This window comes from Triticum urartu, chromosome 4A (assembly GCF_056163025.1).
Source record: "Triticum urartu cultivar PI428250 chromosome 4A, HENAU_Tu73, whole genome shotgun sequence".
NCBI classification, from domain to species: domain Eukaryota; kingdom Viridiplantae; phylum Streptophyta; class Magnoliopsida; order Poales; family Poaceae; genus Triticum; species Triticum urartu.
This window is the reverse complement of record NC_141876.1, coordinates 610,435,165-610,453,454: the sequence shown is the minus strand read 5'-3', so window position 1 is coordinate 610,453,454 and position 18,290 is coordinate 610,435,165.

The following is an 18,290-nucleotide window of genomic DNA, read 5'->3' as shown; positions in this document are numbered from 1 at the left end:
CACTTCGTCTTTGGAGAGAGGCATGTAATTGTCATCTTCTGATTCTCTGTTTGCTGCCTGTTCCGGAGGGCTAGCTTGTTCATCCTCCCGCTCGAGGTCTGGCTGGAGGGGATTGTCGTCGTCTTCGGCACTATCTGGAGCCTTATTGTCTCTTGTGCCGGTATTGCTGCTTTTGCTATGGCGGGACTTAGAGCGGCGCCACTGACGTTGGTGCTTGGATTGCTTCTTGGAGGGATTATCCTTCGTTGTCTTGTCGCCATCACCTTCTTTGGGGGGTGTCCACCATGTATATATCATACGATGAGGTGGCAGTCCAGCGCCCTGTGGGCGGCGGTTCTTGTTCGTCTCTTGCATCGTCGTCCATACCGTCGATGTCTTCGGAGCCGAAGTCGAGCATGTCGGTTAAATCCTCGACAGTGGCTACTAAGTGGGTGGTGGGTGGGGAGCGAATTTCTTCATCGTCTGCATCCCATTCTAGCCGGACATAGTTCGGCCAAGGGTCTCCTGACAGGGAGAGAGACTTCAACGAGTTTAGTACGTCGCCAAAAGGCGAGTGCTGAAAGATATCCGCGGAGGTAAACTCCATGATTGGTACCCAATCGGATTTGATGGGCACGGACGCAGGCGGCTCAGAGTCCATGGCCGGGGACGAATCCAACGGTTCGGCAACACGGGTCTCGTAGGAGGTGAAGTTAGTATTCGGCTCTATTGCCACTGAATGTGCGGCCTCCATGGCGGGGTCCATCCACCCGCCCTCAGATGGCGCAATTTGTTCCTGATTGAGGGCCGGAGTGGTTGCAGGTGTGATATCCCGAACACTGTCCGATGGCAGAGCTAAATCATGCTCGTCGTGATTGTGCGGCGCACCTGACATAGGCTCGAATCCGTCGAAGATCAAGTCTCCGCGGATGTCGGCAGTGTCGTTCAAGTTTCCAAACCTGACCTGATGGCCAGGGGCATAGCTCTCGATCTGCTCCAGATGACCAAGCGAGTTGGCCCGCAGTACGAAGCCGCCGAATACGAAGATCTGTCCGGGGAGGAAAACCTCACCCTGGATCACATCGTTGCCGATGATCGAAGGAGCCATCTAGCCTTATGGTGACGGCATAGTGGAACTGTCAATGAAAGCACCAATGTCGGTGTCAAAACCGACGGATCTTGGGTAGGGGGTCCCGAACTGTGCGTCTAAGGCGGACGGTAACAGGAGGTGGGGGACACGATGTTTACCCAGGTTCAGGCCCTCTCGATGGAGGTAATACCCTACTTCCTGCTTGATTGATCTTCATGATATGATTATTTACAAGAGTTGATCTACCATGAGATCGTAGAGGCTAAACCCTAGAAGCTAGCCTATGGTATGATTGTTGTTGTCCTATGGACTAAAACCCTCCGGTTTATATAGACACCGGAGGGGGCTAGGGTTACACAGAGTCGGTTACAAGGGAGGAGATCTACATATCCATATTGCCAAGCTTGGTTTCCACGCCAAGGAGAGTCCCATCCGGACACGGGACGAAGTCTTCAATCTTGTATCTTCATAGTCCAACAGTCCAGCAGAAGGATATAGTCGGGCTGTCCGAGGACTCCCTAATCCAGGACTCCCTCATCCGCGGCCCCAGCAAGGCCCTTGTCGGGGCGGCTCGTCCAACACCAGCGGAGCGCACCACCCTTGAGCCCACGGTCTCCAACAGCATCAACCACGTTGGGCCAAGGCTCGGGAGGCACCTCCATGGTGGCATGCAGATCTTTGTGAAGACTAGGAATATTCAAGATCAGATGAGGATTAAAAGACGACGATCCTCGGCAAGATCCTTGCCGAGGGGAGCCACAAGACCCCTCGCAAGATCCTTGTCGGGGACAACAGCACGCCACGGCGAGGCCCTTGCCGGGCCACCCGGCAAGGCCCTCGCCAAGGGCTCCAGCGAGGCCACCTCCAGGCCCGCACCAGCCAAGCCTCCATCGCCGTTTCCATGCAGCTGCCAGCCCAACCAGCTGGGCAGGCACCTGCGTGGCAACATGCAACTCCCAGGCCAACTCATCAAGCACCCACGTGGCGGCATGCAGATCTTCGTGAAGACCCTACCACCGCGCCACTTCAGTTGCCTGCTTGCCTACATGGCGCTGCACGCATCGCTGGCCAGGGCGCGTGTCGAAACGAGGAGGAGCGGCGACGGGCGGGATGGGCCTCGCTCCCGTCCCCAATAAAGCAAGGGGACACCTAAGTGATGCATTAAATATGTCTTGGCCTGTAATACGAGCGATAAGCTCATAGCATTGTACGCCTTTCCACCTCCTGTGTGCCACTGTGGCAGCCCCTTTCGACTATAAAAGGAGGCACATGGCGTACTGGAGAAGGATTCGGCTCTTGGGAACTACTCAGCCACCGTAGCTAGTTCAAGGGCTCAAGAACACTCAATACATCCACCAAAATAGGACTAGGGTTTTACGCATCCTCGCGGCCCGAACCTAGGTAAACGATCCTTGTGCTGATTACTAATCCTGCTCTTCTCGCAACCCTGCGCCCCGGCAACCGTAGTATAAGGAAATATAAATAACAACTTTATTATTGCCTCTAAGGCATATTTCCTTCAGTCTCCCACTTGCACTAGGCATATTTCCTTCAGTCTCCCACTTGCACTAGAGTCAATAATCTACTCCCTCCGTTCCTAAATATTTGTCTTTTTAGAGATCTCAAATGGTTACCACATACGGATATATATATATATATATAGACATATTTTAGAGTATAGATTCACTAATTTTGCTCCACAAATATTTAGGAACGGAGGGAGTAGTTCACATCGTCTTGTGATTTAACACCAATAGTTCACATCTTTTTCATCCGTTCACCTATATTATTAATTTTGATTTTTTGTTATTCGAGATGGTACTGGGCTCGTCGCTATGTGTTTTAAAAAAATTAGTCAAGTAGCATGGACAGGATTCGAACCATTCACCATGTGGTCAACAGTGCAAGAACCACCCAACCCACCAACCGACTGCTTTGTGCTTTCTAAGAGATGAAATTGGTAAAATCTGTACGCAACACATTATGCCTTTTGGGCCGACCCATCTATACATAGAAGTACAGCTTTCATGTGGCATGTTTTAGAGGTTTCCCGGCCGGGTTTTACTGGTTTTGGGAACCTTCTAGAAGGTTTTCTACCAGTATTATATTTTCCCTTTTTTCGTTCCTATTTTCTAATTATTTTTATTTTTCAAAAAAATGTTTGGAATTTTTATAAAAATCTGTCTATTAAAAAAACACCTTTTGCATAAAATGTTTCCAGTTCTGAAGTCAAAATTATCGTTGAGAATTTTTAATTCATTCACAATATTATATTTTATTAAAGTAGGTATATATAGATTTCTTGCATCACAATGTTTTCGTCCGTCACCCTTGTTGACGCCTAGGGCGGAAAAAATAAATTCGCTAGGCTGTGACGCAAATCGGACACAGGCCTAATAGATTAGAGCAAAATATACCAGCCAAAACACCAGTCATTTGTTTTGCTCACAAATTAAAGAAAGACTAATTATATACGCAATGATTGGATGGACAGAGACGCACGTGATGGGCCAACCGGGCCAAAAAGTATTGCTCATGTGGGGAAACAGCGTACACATGCTGTTTTGCTTGTCAAAAATTGAGAACTCACCTTTGAATTAATAGTCCCACATTGATGCTTCTTATAGAATCCAATCAATTTGCCTTCAAAAAAAGAATCCAATCAATTTATATATGTCAGCGAGTACATAATTGATGTGCCCGTTTGGTAATAAACAAATATAAATGATGAGGTGCGGGATTGTAGGGGAGCTGAAGATAAACATAATGAAGGCATGAGTTATACGACCAGATGCCAAATCAAGCAGCGTCAAAATTCCTTGCATGATACGTGCATGTAGGAGAAGGCCAATGATTAGACAATGTTCTTGTATCAACGGTGTACTGCTTCTACAAAAGGTTCGCTTGGTATGTACAAACTCGAAAACCTGATCCAGGCTGCTTAACCAAAATGATCCCAATTTGATTATAAGTTATAGCAGAAAGCTTTTTGCATTAGTGTGGGGTTTGAAAAAAATATAGTTTAAACAATGGTTATGACATTAGTTATGCCTTAGCACTCTTATTTATGACGTACAACTTTTGTATCGAGTAAAAGTCAACGTTTCGGTTCATTAGATGATTCTCTAATGTGGGATGTATGCTTGTTACTTTGTAAACCTAAATTTTTTGGTTTGGTTTATTTTAAGCATGGATGCAAGATGAATCTTCATATGTCTTTACCTAATAATAAAGAACTGATCACTTCTTACCACCATAATTTCATCCGTTTTGGTCCGTCCACCTGTTGCTCTCATAATTTTTGTACGGTTCTGTATACAGGTTGATAAGTCAATGTGCCAAAAATTTATGGGCCACTTAAAACGTTCAACATCACGACCTGCCCTCCCCTCCCTTAAGGAGGTAGCAAACAAAAAAAGGTTTCCTTATGCCTGTGCTAGAATTTCAGATTCTAATTAATAGTCCCATCCCGCCTTTTTACATTAAATTCTACCAAATTATATACGTTTCGAGTTGCCAGAATCAACAAGCCAGCAAAAAGAGGGTGAGATATGTATGCCATGCATCACCAATCGAAAATTGTTGAGTCCCTAGCCCCGAATTGAAGATCATGACCGATCAAAGATGTGAGAGAGGCAGATCAAATCCAAAAAAACAGCCTACTACTATCCTAAAGGGAGGCGATCTAAGAAATCCAAAAAAAGCATCATGGATGATGCCCAGCCTAATATCCTTAATGGACCGGTAAATATCTTTGAGTCCTATCCGCAAAAAGGAAAAATATCTTTGAGTCCGTCACGCGGACGTGTTAGCGTGTACACATGAGTTTATTCTCCGAACTATGCACACTTTTTTAAACACAAATGCAGATAGTCTTCAAGCAGTATTAATCCGGTTTCACATGAGTGCACAATAAATCATCGATGCCAAAATATAGACGTTTATGTGTCATGGCAATTGAGTCTTTAATTGATCCCAGTGAAGCTATCGCGCTGGATCACGAAAATGATGCTATAACTGACGTCCCTGAAATGGACAAGTTGGGCGTGGTATGGAGGAACTTGGCAGCCAACTTATACACACTTTTGCCCCAAACATTGATGCTATGGACGAACAACAACAATTGCATCCAGGTAAAATTATTTTAAAAGTGTTGCATGCATAGTATTTGGATTATCTGCTGGTAGTACAATGAATAATATGTCGATGTGATATGCTTTTTCACTAAGCATCGATGATCTGCCCTACAACGTCATAACACTTTTGCCCCAAAGAATCATATTTGTTAATTGATCTATCATCTTTGTCATCATCAAACTTACCCTCTATTTGTCCAGCCTGATTAATGATAACTTTGCAATGAAGCATGTGAACTTTTTTCTCCCGTTGCAACGCACCGGCATGTTTGCTAGTGTGACTAATACCCAAAGGGTTTACTAGAGTCAATAATCTAGTTCACATCGCTATGTGATTAACACCCAAAGAGTGATCATGTTTTGCTTTGTGAGAGAAGTTTAGTCAACGGGTCTGCCACATTCAGAGCCATATGTATTTTGCAAATTTTCTATGTCTACAATGCTCTGCACGGAGCTAATCTAGCTAATCGCTCCAACTTTCAATATGTATCCAGATTGAGACTTAGAGTCATCTGGATCAGTGTCAAAGCTTGCATCGACGTAACCCTTTACGACGAACTTTTTCTCACCTCCATAACCGAGAAACATGTCCTTATTCCACTAAGGATAATTTTGACCGATGTCCAGTGATCCACTCCTGGATCACTATTGTACCCTCTTGCCAAACTCATGGTGAGGTACACAATAGGTCTGGTACATAGCATAGCATACTTTATAGAACCTATGACTAGGGCATAGGGAATGACTTTTTATTCTCTTTCTATTTTATGCCGTGGTCGGGTTTGAGTCTTTACTCAACTTCACACCTTGCAACACAGGCAAGAACTCTTTCTTTTACTGTTCCATTTTGAACTACTTTAAAAACTTGTCAAGGTATGTACTCATTGAAAAAATTTATCAAGCGTCTTGATCTATCTCTATAGATCTTGATGCTCAATATGTAAGCAGCTTCATCGAGGTCTTTGTTTGAAAAACTCCTTTCAAACACTCCTTTATGCTTTCCAGAAAATTCCACATCATTTCTGATCAACAATATGTCATTCACATATACTTATCAGAAAGGTTGTAGTGCTCCCACTCACTTTCTTGTAAATACAGGCTTCACCGCAAGTCTGTATAAAACTATATGCTTTGATCAACTTATCAAAGCGTATATTCCAACTCCGAGATACTTGCACCAGTCCATAGATGGATCACTGGAGCTTGCATATTTTGTTAGCGCCTTTAGGATTGACAAAAACCTTCTGGTTGTATCATATAGAACTCTTCTTTAAGAAATCCATTAAGGAATGCAATTTTGACATCCATTTGCCAGATTTCATAAAATGTGGCAATTGCTAACATGATTCAGACAGACTTAAGCATCTCTACGAGTGAGAAAATCTTATCATAGTCAATACCTTGAACTTGTCGAAAACTTTTTGCGACAATTCGAGCTTTGTAGATAGTAACACTACTATCAGCGTCCGTCTTCCTCTTGAAGATCCATTTATTCTCAATGGCTTGCCGATCATCAGGCAAGTCAATCAAAGTCCATACTTTGTTCTCATACATGGATCCCATCTCAGATTTCGTGGCCTCAAACCATTTCGTGGAATCTGGGCTCATCATCGCTTCCTCATAGTTCGTAGGTTCGTCATGGTCTAGTAACATGACCTCCAGAAAGGATTACCGTACCATTCTGGTGCGGACCATACTCTGGTTGACCTACGTGGTTTGGTAGTAACTTGATCTGAAGTTTCATGATCATCATCATTAGCTTCCTCACTTAATTGGTGTAGGAATCACTGGAACTGATTTCTGTGATGAAGTACTTCCCAATTCGGCAGAAGGTACAATTACCTCATCAAGTTCTATATTCCTCCCACTCACTTCTTGCGAGAGAAACTTCTTCTCTAGAAAGGATCCATTCTTAGAAATGAACTTGCCTTCGGATCTGTGATAGAAGGTGTACCCAACAGTTTCCTTTGGGTATCCTATGAAGACGCATTTCTCCAATTTGGGTTCGAGCTTATCAGGTTGAAAAAATTTCACATAAGCATCACAGCCCCAAATTTTAAGAAATGATGGCTTATGTTTCTTGCTAAACCACAGTTCATATGGTGTCGTCTCAACGGATTTAGATGATGCCCTATTTAACGTGAATGCAGCTTTCTCTAATGCATAACCCCAAAATGATAGTGGTAAATCGGTAAGAGACATAAAAAATCGCACCATGTCCAATAAAGTACGGTTACGATGTTCAGACACACCATTACGCTGTGGTGTTCCAGGTGGCGTGAGTTGCAAAACTATTCCACATTGTTTCAAATGAAGACCAAACTCGTAACTCAAATATTCACCTTCACGATCAGATCGTAGAAACTCTATTTTCTTGTTATGATGATTTCCCACTTCACTCTGAAATTCTTTGAACTTTTCAAATGTTTCAGAGTTATGTTTCATCAAGTAGATATACCCATATTTGCTCAAATCATCTGTGAAGGTCAGAAAACAATGGTACCCGCCGCGAGGCTCAACACTCATCGGACCGCATACATCAGTATATAATATTTCCAACAAGTCAGTTGCTCGCTCCATTGTTCCGGAGAACGGAGTCTTAGTCGTCTTTCCCATGAGGCATGGTTCACAAGCATCAAGTGATTCACAATCTAGTGATTCCAAAAGCCCATCAGCATGGAGTTTCTTCATGCGCTTTACACCAATATGACATAAACGGCAGTGCCACAAATAAGTTGCACTATCATTATTAATTTTTCATCTTTTGGCTTCAATATAATGAATATGTGTATCACTACGATCGAGATTCAATAAACCATTTACATTGAGTGTATGACCATAGAAGGCTTTATTCATGTAAATAGAAAAACAATTATTCTTTGACTTAAATGAATAACCGTATTGCAATAAATATGATCCAAATATATTCATGCTCAACGCAAACACAAAATAACATTTATTTTAGGTTCAACACTAATCCCGAAGGTAAAAAAGGAGTGTGCGATGGTGATCTTATCAACCTTGGAATCATTTCCAATACACGTCATCACCTTGTCCTTAACTAGTCTCTGTTTATTTTGCAACTCCCGTATCGAGTTACTACTCTTAGCAACTGAACCAGTATCAAATACTGAGGGGTTGCTATAAACACTAGTAAAGTACACATCAATAACATGCATATCAAATATACCTTTGTTCACTTTGCCATCCTTCTTATCCACCAAGTATCTAGGGTGGTTCCACTTCCAGTGACCATTTCCTTTGCAGTAGAAGCACTCAATTTCAGGCTTGGGTCTAGCTTTGGGCTTCTTCATGGGAGTGGAAACTTGCTTGCCATTCTTATTGAAGTTCCCTTTCTTTCCCTTGCCCTTTTACTTGAAACTAGTGGTCTTGTCAACCATCAACATTTGATGCTTTTCTTGATTTCTACCTTCGTCGATTGCAGCATCACGAAGAGCTCGGGAATCGTTTCTGTCATCCCTCGCATATTATAGTTCATCACGAACTTCCAGTAACTTGGTGATAGTGACTAGAGAACTTTGTCAATCACTATTTTATCTGGAAGATTAACCCCCACTTGATTCAAGCGATTATAGTACTTAGACAATCTGAGCACATGCTCACTGGTTGAGCGATTCTCCTCCATCTTGTAGGCAAAGTACTTGTCAGAGGTCTCATACCTCTCGACTAGGGCATGAGTCTGAAATACCAATTCCAGCTCTTAGAACATCTTATATGCTCCATGGAGTTCAAAACATTTTTGAAGTCCCGTTTCTAAGCCGTAAAGCATGGCACACTAAACTATCAAGTAGTTATCATACCGAGCTTGCCAAACGTTCATACCGTGTGTTATCTGCTCCTCCAATAGGTCTGTCACCTAGCGGTGCATCAAGGACATAATTCTTATGTGCAGCAATGAGGATAATCCTCAGATCACGGACCTAGTCCGCATCATTGCTACTATCATCTTTCAACATAGTTTTTCTCTAGGAACATATCAAAAAATAAACGGGGAGCTACATCGCAAGCTATTGATCTACAACATAGATATGCAAAAACTATTAGGACTAAGTTCATGATAAATTAAGTTCAATTGATCATATTACTTAAGAACTTCCACTTATATAGACATCCCTCTAATCATCTAAGTGATAACGTAATCCATATCAACTAAACCATGTCCGATCATCACGTGAGATGGAGTAGTTTTCAATGGTGAACATCACTATGTTGATCATATCTACTATATGATTCACGCTCGACCTTTCGGTCTCAGTGTTCCGAGGCCATATCTGCATATGCTAGGCTCGTCAAGTTTAACCCGAGTATTCTGCGTGTGCAAAACTGGCTTGCACCCGTTGTATGTGAACGCAGAGCTTATCACACCAAATCATCACGTGGTGTCTCGGCACGACGAACTGTCGCAATGGTGCATACTCAAGGAGAACACTTGTACCTTGAAATTTAGTGAGAGACCATCTTATAATGCTACCGCCATACTAAGCAAAATAAGATGCATAAAGGATAAACATCACATGCACTCAATATAAGTGATATGATATGGCCATCATCATCTTGTGCCTTTGATCTCCATCTCCAAAGCACCGTCATGATCACCATCGTCACCGACTTGACACCTTGATCTCCATCGAAGCATCGTTGTCGTCTCGCCAACTATTGCTACTACGACTATCGCTACCGCTTAGTGATAAAGTAAAGCAATTACATGGCTATTGCATTTCATACAATAAAGCGACAACCATATGGCTCCTGCCATTTGCCGATAACTGTTACAAAACATGATCATCTCATAGAACAATTTATATATCATCACGTCTTGACCATATCACATCACAGCAAGCCCTGCAAAAACAAGTTAGACGTCCTCTACTTTGTTGTTGCAAGTTTTACGTGGCTGCTACGGGCTTCTAGCAAAAACTGTTCTTACCTACGCATCAAAACCACAACGATTTTTCATCAAGTGTGTTGTTTTAACCTTCAACAAGGACCGGGCGTAGTCACACTTGATTCAACTAAAGTTGGAGAAACAGACACCCACTAGCCACCTATGTGCAAAGCACGGCGGTAGAACCAGTCTCATGAACGTGGTCATGTAATATCGGTCTGGGCCACTTCATCCAACAATATCGCCGAATCAAAGTATGACATGCTGGTAAGCAGTATGACTATTATCGCCCACAACTCTTTGTGTTCTACTCGTGCATATAACATCTATGCATAGACCTAGCTCGGATGCCACTATTGGGGAATGTAGTATTTCAAAAAAAATTGCCTACGATCACGCAGGATCTATCTAGGAGAAGCATAGCAACGAGCGGGGAGAGTGTGTCCACGTACCCTCGTAGACCAAAAGCAGAAGCGTTTAGGAACGCGGTTGATGTAGTCGAACGTCTTCACGATCCGACCGATCCAAGCACCGAACGTACGGCACCTCCGACATCTGCACATGTTTAGGTCAATGGCGTCCCTCGAACTCTTGATCCAGCAAAGTGTCGAGGGAGAGTTCCGTTAGCACGACGGGATGGTGATGGTGATGGTGAAGTAATCCGCGCAGGGCTTCGCCTAAGCACTACGTGAATATGACCGGATTCGTAAATTGTGGAGGGGGCGCCGCACACGGCTAACAATGTTTGTTGTGTGTTCTAGGCGCCCCCTCCCCATGTATATATAGGTGGGAGGGGGAGGGGAGCAGCAAGGGCACGCCCAAGTAGGAGGAATCCTACTTGGGGGCCTTGTCCAATTCGGCCTCCCCCCTTCCAGAAGTGTTGGAGGGGGAAGGAAAGAGAGGGGGAGAGAAGGGAAGGGGAGGCCGAATCCTCCTCTTTCCTTTCTCTCGTCCCCTCCTTCCTTCTCCTACTATATGCATATATGGGGCACAACAGCCCACTAGGGGCTGGTCTGGCCCGCCCTTGGCCCAATAAGGCCCATATCTTTGCCGGGGGGTGCCCGGAACCCCTTCGGTGACCCGATACGTACCCGGTACCCCTAGAACACTCCCAGTGTCCGAATACTATCGTCCTATATATGAATATTTACCTCTCAACCACTTCGAGACTCCTCGTCATGTCCGTGATCTCATCCGGGACTCCGAACAACATTCGGTCACCAAATCACATAACTCATATAATACAAATCGTCATCAAACGTTAAGCGTGCGGACCCTACGGGTTCGAGAACTATGTAGACATGACCGAGACACATCTCTGGTCAATAACCAATAGCGGAACTAGATGCTCATATCGGCACCTACATATTCTACGAAGATCTTCATCGGTCAAACTGCATAACAACATACGGTGTTCCCTTTGTCATCGGTATGTTACTTGCCCGAGATTCGATCATCGGTATCATCATACCTAGTTCAATCTCGTTACCGGCAAGTCTCTTTACTCGTTCTGTAATGCATCATCCCATAACTAACTCATTAGTCACATTGCTTGCAAGGTTTATAGTGCTGATCATTACTGAGTGGGCCCAGAGATACCTCTCCAATAAATGGAGTGACAAATCCTAATATCGATCTATGCCAACTCAACAAACACCATCGGAGACACCTGTAGAGCATCTTTATAATCACCCAGTTATGTTGTGACGTTTGATAGCACACAAGGTGTTCCTGCGGTATTCAGGAGTTGCATAATCTCATAGTCAGAGGAACATGTATAAGTCATGATGAAAGCATTAGCAATAAAACTGCTAAGCTAATGGATGGGTCTTGTCCATCACATCATTCTATAATGATGTGATCCCGTTCATCAAATGACAACACATGTTTATGGTCAGGAAACTTAACCATCTTTGATTAATGAGCTAGTCTAGTAGAGGCATACTAGGGACACTTTGTTTTGTCTATGTATTCACACATGTATCAAGTTTCCAGTTAATATAATTCTAGCATGAATAATAAACATTTATCATGATATAAGGAAATATAAATAACAACTTTATTATTGCCTATAGGACATATTTCCTTCAGGCACGCCATAGGGGGGAGTCCTACTTGGACTCCCGGTCCAAGTAGGATTCGCTCCCCCCCTCCTATTCCCACTAGGAGGAGGGGAGGAGGAAGAGGGGAGAAGGAAGGAGGGGGGCGCCGCCCCCACCCCTTGTCCAATTCAGATTGGCAAGGGGGGAGCACGCCACCTCCTTGCCAGCCCTCTCTCTTCTCCACTTAGGCCCATGGTGGCCCATTAACCTCTCAGGGGGGTTCCGGTAACACCCGGTACTCCGAAACGACCCGGACCATTCCGGTGTCTGAATGTAACCTTCCAATATATGAATCTTTACATCTCGACCATTTCGAGACTCCTCGTCATGTCCATAATCTCATCTGGGACTCCGAACAAACTTCGGTCATCAAATCACATAACTCATAATACAAATCGTCATCGAACGTTAAGCGTGCGGACCCTACGGGTTCGAGAACTATGTAGACATGACTGAGACACATCTCTAGTCAATAACCAATAGCGGAACCTAGATCCTCATATTGGCTCCTGCATATTCTATGAAGATCTTTATCGGTCAAACTGCATAACAACATACGTTTTTCCCTTTGTCATCGGTATGTTACTTGCCCGAGATTCGATCATCGTTATCACCATACCTAGTTCAATCTCGTTACCAGCAAGTCTCTTTACTCGTTCCGTAATACATCATTCCGCAACTAACTTATTAGTCACATTGCTTGCAAGACTTATAGTGATGTGCATTACCGAGAGGGCCCAGAGATACCTCTCCGATACACGGAGTGACAAATCCTAATTTCGATCTATGCCAACTCAACAAACACCATCGGAGACACCTGTAGAGCATATTTATAATCACCCAGTTACGTTGTGACATTTGATAGCACCCAAAATGTTCCTCCGGTATCCAGGAATTGCATAATCTCATAGTCAGAGGAACATGTATAAGTCATGAAGAAAGCAATAGCAATAAAACTAAACGATCATTAATGCTAAGCTAATGGATGGGTCTTGTCCATAACATCATTCTCTAATGATGTGATCTCATTCATCAAATGACAACACATGTTTATGGTCAGGAAACTTAACCATCTTTGATTAACGAGCTAGTCTAGTAGAGGCATACTAGGGACACTCTGTTTGTCTATGTATTCACACATGTACTAAGTTTCCAGTTAATACAATTCTAGCATGAATAACAAACATTTATCATGATATAAGGAAATATAAATAACAACTTTATTATTGCCTCTAGGGCATATTTCATAATTGCCGGAGGTGGGAAAGGGAAGAGGAAGGAGAGAAGGAAATGGGGGCGAACCCCCGTAGACTGAAAGGATTCGGAATATAAATAACAAATTTCTAGGATTCGGGATAACGTACCCTCGTAGGCTGAAAGCGGAAGCGTTTGACAACGCGGTTGATGTAGTTGAACTTCTTCTAGCTCTGACCGATCAAGCACCGAACGTATGGTACCTCCGAGTTCTGCACACGTTCAGCTCGGTGACGTCCCTCGCCTTCTTGATACAGCAAGGTGTCGAGGTAGTAGATGAGTTCCGTCAGCACGAGGCGTGGTGACAGTGATGGTGAAGTGATTCTCGCAGGGCTTCGCCTAAGCACCGCAAAACTATTGCCGAATGTGTAAATTGTGGAGGAGGTCGCCTCACACGGCTAACAATTGATGTTGTGTGTTCTAGGTGGGCTCCTCCACACATATATATAGGTGGGAAGGGAGGAGGGGCAGCGAAGGGGCACCCCAAGTAGGCCGAATCCTACTTGGGGTCTTCCCCAATTCGGCCTCCCCCCTTCCATAATTGCCAGAGGGGGGAAAGGGAAGAGGAAGGAGAGAAGGAAAGGGGGGCGAACCCCCTCTTCCCTTCTCCCACTCGGCCTCCCTCCATGGGGGGGCGCCACTCCTAGTGGGCTGGTGTGCTCCCCTCTCATGGCCCATATGGCCCGATATTCCCTCGGGGGATTCCGGTAACCCCTCCGGTACTCCGATAACTACCCGATACACTCCGGAACACTTCCGGTGTCCGAATACTATCATCATATATATTGATTTTTACCTCTCGACCATTTCAAGACTCCTTGTCATGTCCGTGATCTCATCCAGGATTCCGAACAACATTCAGTCACCAAATCACATAACTCATATAATACTAAATCGTCATCAAACTTAAGCGTGCAGACCCTACGGGTTCGAGAAATATGTAGACATGAACGGGACACCTCTCCAGTCAATAACCAATAGCGGAACCTAGATGCTCATATTGGCTCCTACATATTCTACGAAGATCTTTATCGGTCAAACCGTTATGACAACATGCATTATTCCCTTTGTCATCGGGATGTTACTTGCCCGAGATTCGATCGTCGGTATTTCTATACCTAGTTCAATCTCGTTACCGGCAAGTCTCTTTACTTGTTCCGTAATACATCACCTCAAGACTAACTCCTTAGTCATTTGCTTGCAAGCTTATGATGTGTATTACTGAGAGGGCCCAGAGATACCTCTCCGATACTCGGAGTGACAAATCCTAATCTTGATCTATGCCAACCCAACAAACACCTTCGGAGATACCTGTAGAGCATCTTTATGATCACCCAGTTACGTTGTGACATTTGATAGCACAAAAGGAATTCCCCGGGTATCCAAGAGTTGCATAATCGCATAGTCGAAGGAATATGTATTTGACTTGAAGAAAGCAATAGCAATAAAATTGAACGATCATTATGCTAAGCTAACGGATGGGTCTTGTCCATCACATCATTCTCCTAATGACGTGATCCCGTTATCAAATGACAACTCTTGTCCATGGTTAGAAAACCTTAACCATCTTTGATCAACGAGCTAGTCAAGTAGAGGCTCACTAGGGACACATTGTTTGTCTATGTATTCACACATGTATTTAGGTTTCTGGTCAATACAATTCTAGCATGAATAATAAACATTTATCATGAATAAGGAAATATAAAATAACAACTTTATTATTGCCTCTAGGGCATATTTCCTTCAATTATGACCACAAGGAATCCTTAAATCAAAATGCAACCGAGTCTGGTTGGGAACCATCATCGAGTATATCAAAGGATGGAGAGATTGGCACAATCTCAACTCATTGATCGAAAGGTGAACCACGGAATACCGACTGGGTTACACGATCAATGTTAGAATGGCGATTTAGCAACCAACACACCAAAATGAAATTATTGGTCATTAACTTCAAAGCAATAGGGTTGCTAGAAATTTTGAATTTACACATCAAAGTCCATTTGTCGGCACTCCGGTTAGAAACAACACGGGGACCAAGAAAAGAATGGTGATGGTGATAAGTATCACTTGTATCAAGAATTTCATAAGAGGTGGTGAAATTCTCACGACATTCTTGACATCAAAGATGGTAATACTCCAAGGTAGAACATAACATAAGTAGGATAGCAACGAACTCGAGGTACAACACAAAACATGAACAAGTTTGTGTTGGAGGGAAGGCATTAATGTTGTCGATGATAACACAAATCATCGCGGGGAAAGGATGGTATTTCTCATCATGAATTCGATTGATATCCTGGAAGAGCTCGGAATGTTGATGATGATCATGTCACATTTGTAGAGAGGTTTCATGAAGATGTAATCGACCATCGACGACATCAAACAAAAGGAATGGTGAAGCGTAAGGTTATCGGAAACACAAATAAGATTGCCAGCTCGGAATCGAAATTGCCTTTCAAGACAACCATCATGATGTTGAAAGCTCGATGTAAGCTTACTGTACTGTTGGAATTGTGTTCCGGGATGAAGGAGATAGGTAACATGGTCAAGATTTCAGCATGACAACGATGATGTAGCGAATCAGCTGGGAATGACATAATCAAGTACAGACTCGTAAGCAATGAAGATTACAAAGAGTTGTTGAATCGCAGTGTGGATTCGATTCAATTATCGGTGTCCTTGAGTGTCTAACAACTCAGAACCCGGGGAAAATTGGAATCGGTGAGAAATAATAGTTGATGAAGAACTCATAAGAAGTTATGTAGTTCCATGATATTCTCGAGATACCAGAGAGTAAAACTTGAAGGTAGATCAAAATAGAGGTTAGACTAGTGTACTGATATGTGGAAGACAAGCACTTTACTTGTTTGAGAATGAAATCAAAGTAGAACAACATGGTCGGAACCACGATTGCAAAGGACAAAATCACAGATACAAGATCAAATTATACCAAAGGAATGATTATTGTTACGAGAAGCTTCCATGATAAGAACTACATCATGTCCATGGGCATGAACACAAAGTTCAAGGTCGACTCCCACTTCTTCAATGCATAACCTTTCATTTACTGCCCTATCAAAAATACTTTGAGTCTGAAGAGTTACCTGGTGATATATCAGGAGAGTAAGACCCGTGAAAACTTTCGGGCTCACATAGATAGCAAATCCATAGATACAACCCATTGGGACATTTTATGAATCCATACAACACGCTTATAGGAGCAACAGATATTAGCTCGAAAGCAGAGCATGGTTGGCCAAAACAGAGAATACAATTTACCAAGGCATTATATATATATATATATATATATATCAGGGAAAGAACTCACAAGGTGATTGAATATGAAGGACACTATCGTATAATAATCCAACAATAGATTTGGTGATCCACAACGGAGCTGATGTGAGTATCGATACGCAATCATAGGAAGAAAGAATGCAAGGACATCAGATTATAACATCTGAATAGTTCTACGCTTAAATACAAGGAATTATGATTTCTAGATCAGTGTATCATAATCAAATGCTCTAATCAAATACGAGTAAGTTGAATAGACTTAGATGGAGAATCAATCAAGGTTTGATTTGTCGAGAATCAGCTCATGTTCGGAAAGATGTCTGAGCCGAAGGGACGAATTCTAGTTTCGATTGATGATTGCGAGCATTCACAAATATATCGAATCAAAGGCTCAAAATGATGATGGCAAAGGATGTTAATGAATATTGCTAGACATATGGAATTAACCATCACGCAAGCAGGTAAGGAAGATTGAGAGCAATAGGCTATTGAGGATTTTGGATGATCAAATTGCATTTGGAAGAATTTTGGAAAACATATGAATAATTAGGTATGAGCGAATCCCTGGTAAGTGCGAGGAATTATTCGTAGGTGTATTCGCGAGACAAGGAACTACCAGGCAGTAGGCATAAAGGATCCTCTGAACATTGGAGAGTATTTCAGGGCATCTTGTAATAACAAGAGCAAATGGAAATGATTGTATGAATGGCAAGTGTATGTAGTTATCTATATGGACCTATTGGTGGTAGAGAATTGCAAAGGCGATGAGCACAAAGGTTTCGGGAAAAACATCGAAGAGTATTTGTGGGATCTTCTGGTGAATCAAACCATCATCTGGAATGAAAGGCTCTCCAGGAGGAAGTAATTATGAAAACCTAGAGTTAGAGTTAGTAAAATATTTAAACCTGAATAGAAGAGAGATCGGAATCCGAGTAAAGGCGAGGAATAAAAGATCCTAATCCCACCCGTTTGCGATGTGGGCTCGTAAGCCATACAACAATGTTAGTAAAATAGTTTTTCAAAGACTAGACTCAACTTCGCCAAGGAGTTGGAAAGGGGTTTCATACTGGCAGTCGGCTCTAATACCAACTTGTGACGCCCCCGACTCGATCATGCACTAGACACAAATGCGCACGATCAAGATCAAGACTCACGGGAAGATATCACAACACAACTATAGACATACAACTAAAATAATACAAGCTTTATATTACAAATCAAGGGCCTCGAGGGCTCGAATACATAAGCTGGAATACACAAGAGTCAGCGGAAGCATCAAAATCTGAGTACACACATAAGTAAACAAGTCTGCCTTAAGAAGCCTAGCATATGAAAGATAACTGGATCAAAAAGGCGCAGGCCTCCAACCTAGGAGCCTCCTATCTACTCCTGGTCGTCGACGGTCTCCACGTAGTAGTAGGCTAGGGCGGGGTAGTAGTCGGCGGCGGTGGGATCAGCTGGCTCCTGGGGCCCGTCATCTGATCGCACCAATTGGGTAGAGAAGAAAAAAGGGTAGCAAAGCA